Raw genomic sequence first — 4,197 nt, forward strand, 5'->3', positions numbered from 1 at the left:
ACAGTAATTTGACTTATTTTTTTAATGATATAATAGTTTTCAATCATACATTCATGCTCAAATTTCACAAAAAAACGAGAGAGACGATGTCATTTCCTGTAGCAATGTTTCTCTAACTGAAACGAAATCAAGTAAGTATGACCTAAGAAACTAAATAAAATGATAATTTTCCTGGACAGGACCAGATTATTTTTGATTCTGCATCATTAGAAGAGTCTGAGGATTCAGGAAATACCTTCAGAATTTTGGTGAGTGTTTTGAAATGATAGTTAAAATGGTTGGCAAGTCTCAATTTCACACGTCCATGGAAAAGTATCTCTGTGACTCGTGCGTAGGTAATACATGAGAGTCACAAGCCGGGGCTGTAGTGAAAGGACATATTTGAGTTTCTTTATCATTGCTACTAAGTGGTTTGAAATCAATTCAGTACATATGACCAAAAAAGCTAATAGTACTTTGACAACCACTTGTTTGATCTGACGTACAGTAATTATTGATTCTAATCGGCTACCTCATTTTGTGCAAATGTTTTTGTGCAGATTAACTGCCATGGTTTACCTCATTAAGTCGATTTGTCAGATGACTTTGGCATCATGTTGAGAACAAGGCTTCAAGACAATTAAATATAAATCCACATCATGTAAATACAATTCTTAATTATGATTGCATGTCAAAAAAATAATTTGCACGTTATTTGATTGTATCCCCCACAGACCGCTGTGATGATGGAATGAAGGATGCAACAGTAAACAAAGCCCTGACACGTGACTTGTCATTAATCAGACACTCATTTGGAATAATACGTTAACAATTCCATTTCACGTGGGAGGCTGTGATGTGTAAATCACCTCCCTGTTAATGCTACAGAACACTTGGGGCGAAAAGCTCCTCTGTGTTGAATGAAATGTATTGTGGAGAACTGACAATGTTATTTTGGCAAAGAAAATGCCAAACAAAATGGCTGTAATTTTCAGTGTGGTAAGAAATATGACATTGCCACCACCTTTTCCAGCACCCTCAAAACGAATTTCTGTAAGAATACACATGCTGCCTTTCTTAGGACGAAACCGCTCGGAACAGCCCATAATATCCTCTGTAAATATCATTGACTTCAAAGACAAATTTCACTCTCCCTCTGTGTCATATGCTCCCTCGCTGCAGTGTCAGTGCCATTCCCTCCAGATGACTGCTTTTATTTGATATTGAACTAATGAGATTTCCATTCTCAAAGCACATCCTCTCACTCCCCAGTCAGAAGATTCCATTTATGCACAAACCCTGGATTGATGGTTGTTTTGCATATTTACATAAGACATATCCACTCTATCTATATGTTTTCCAAATGCCAATGTTTTATTCATATTTTTCTATCATTTATTTGCTTTCATATCCTCTGCCACTTAAATCACATAAACTGTCAAAAAGATTGATATCTGTTATTGGTGTATTGAACATATAATTGAGTTTGCAGCTTATGAAGCTTATATGCACAAATACACTGGATCAAAATCAAATATAGAAATTATAATTGATATTCTTTGAATAGAAGTAATTGAAGAATTGCTTTGCTCTTTCAATGCACCTGTTTTCTTTGGCTTTGTTTAGAGAAATTAGAAATTAAAGCTGCCATAATTAATAGCTGTATGCAGTTCTATTCTAATGCTGCTGTCTGTTCTACTATATATGGCAGCAATAGAATCCAAAAATGAAGAACATCTCCTCAGAGCTCCACTGACATTCAGCAAACACAGTGAACTTGTACAGCGAAAGTGATTGACATCCCAGTCCAGAGCATGTCGGTGTACGTGCAGTCAAGTTTGGCAGACGACGCCTCCTTTCTCGCTCAGGAAAACATCAGCGTGTGAGTGACAGAAATCATCTTTAATATACGTCTCTCTTTGGACATGCATGCAAACAGTGCACGGATGCATGTGCACACACTGGAATGGTGTTACATCAATAGACAGACCGTCGGGGAGTGAAATGTTCAAAGTTCAAGTATAAAATATGTCCTCCAGACTGCTGGAACATGTCCAGGTTGTACTCGCCGCCTTGTTTTGTCTCCCTCCATACATCTCCTTCTTTTGGCACATCATACTCTTGCTGTTTTCAAACACACATACACACACAAACAAAGCGCACAAGCACTGAATAATGGATGAACCCAGTGACACTATGATGATGCTTTTTTTTTTTACAGCTATACAAAGTCGTCCTTTAAAGGGTTGTCCCTCTTATGCTGCCTAGAGTTCACATTTTGTCACTTGACATTTACAGAGAGGTTTATGACGGCCCTAAGCTCTGATGTCTCACTGCCGCTGACACTGAATCCAAACTCTGTGGACACCGACACAGACAGCACCTGAGGGCCTGAAACGGAGCAGAACACAAGTTTCATATATGGGCTCAGACTTGAGGTCCAACTGAGAGGCTGTTACCTCAGTCTACTTTCTAAAACAAGAAATGATACATACATACACTAGATCTGAACTATAAAACTTCTGCAGTTTCTGTCCAAAGTCACTTAATTTATTCTAAGAGCTACAGGTCAGGATATCTTTGATAGCTTTGATTTCTGCCCCTAAATTTGTGAATGCACGGTACTGAATTGGTGCAGTGCCCTTTTAATGAAGACATTACTGAATTTTAATTTGATTGTATGTATTTTAGAGAAGTGGAAAACGTTTTGTCAGACCTGCTGCTGCCACAGCTTGGCAAGGAACTACTGTTCAGGGAAACCTTTGAGGGAAAGTCGTCTTTAGACCAACTTGGATGGATACGACTGGAATTAGCTTAGCAGGACGGCTGAAGCTCTATTTGAGCCTCAGACAAACATTAGAGTATATTTTTTCCACAGAATGGGGGCTTGTGTGTTCTGTCCCTCATTTTTTATAGCGCAGTGGAGTTCTGGGTGGAAAGCTTCAGGCTCGGCGTGGAGAGTTGAACTTGAAGCGACTAAGACCTGTTCTCATGTGCGCTCATCAGTACTGTTGTAAGATCAACTTGAAAACTCCATCATACTTTAAAACAGAAAAATTGCTGTCCATAAAAAGCATTTAAATTGTTTAGTTCTATGAAAATCATTAAAAAATTTTTTTAAAACATCTCAAAAATGAATTGTTTGTGATTTATTTACAATGATGTAAGTAGGCTGACTGTTCTTAAGCACATTGACCTTCACTGCTCTATATGCTGCTGCACCTCATTTTTTATATCCCATCCTTTATGCTGAAGGATTAGTGTTGTCTTTAAAACTGAAAACTATACCTAAAATGTGCCTTTATATAGAGAACCTTTCTAGTCTCACAGTGCTATCTGTGGTACTGTATATTCTCAGGGGTTATCTTCCAAAGACCTTTGCTAATCTTAAACAAAGATAAGAGATCTAGGATTTCATCATACAAGTTTCTCTCAATAGCTTTTGCTCCCTAGAGGTGATGTAGCTATGTCATTTTGTCAACCCACTAATACCTTGACATAAAGTCTGTGCGTGGGGGGGAATAGAAAGGCAAATCAGTTGACACTGTTGTGCTATAAAACAACAATATATAAACATTCATTTTAGGAAAAAAAAGTTGTGTTGAGATTTCTAGCATTATTCAGACTGGTCAGAAATAGTGGAAAAGAAAACCTTGAAATGAGCTTTGGGACCAGTTTTCACATCTTCATGTTCAACGAATGTTGGCATTAAAACCGGTTTATTTCATTTTGCCAAATGGAGCTGGTCTCCACGTCTCCCGGCTCGCATATGGGCAGCATGGTTCCTGAGTGGCTCTGCGAAGGGGCGTTGATTCAAATGAATTTCCATTACAGAAAACTGGCTGGCTCAAATAAATCATAATAAAAATGGAACTAGTGGCCTGTCATCTCTCAAAGATCGGCTACCTCGGGACACTGCTGAAACCTCTCCCATCATATGCCCCAGTGAAGCGGAGACGATGGGAAAGAGCATGGAAAGGATTTCTGTGCCAGAGGGAAAGATTTTCAAAAGAGATTAAAATACAGTTCACTTTTTTTTTTAAAGGCTTCCTATTCTTTTAAATACAGTTGTGAATGTTGTGGTTTCTCCCACAAGGAATGTATATGCTGCTTTTTGCTCTGTTACCGTGAGCATCACATATGAATTAGTGTGGGAACTGTCATTTTTTTAATTGCTGGAAAATTTAATTTACAATGACATGTAATATAATAGTTCAA

General features: G+C 38.1%; 1 long non-coding RNA gene across 3 annotated transcripts in view; it reads left to right on the forward strand.

The window, feature by feature from the left end:
* LOC109954743 (uncharacterized) overlaps window positions 1-3,028 on the forward strand; it is a 41,593-nt gene extending 38,565 nt beyond the window's left edge. For all 3 annotated transcript variants that reach the window (XR_002274193.1, XR_002274187.1, XR_002274186.1), the window contains one exon: window positions 1,691-3,028. This is a non-coding gene — a long non-coding RNA (uncharacterized LOC109954743). The remainder of the gene's footprint in view (window positions 1-1,690) is intronic.
* The last annotated feature ends 1,169 nt before the right edge of the window (window positions 3,029-4,197 follow it).

The sequence above is a fragment of the Monopterus albus genome, unplaced genomic scaffold, assembly GCF_001952655.1.
Source record: "Monopterus albus unplaced genomic scaffold, M_albus_1.0 scaffold1.1, whole genome shotgun sequence".
Taxonomy (NCBI): Eukaryota; Metazoa; Chordata; class Actinopteri; order Synbranchiformes; family Synbranchidae; genus Monopterus; species Monopterus albus.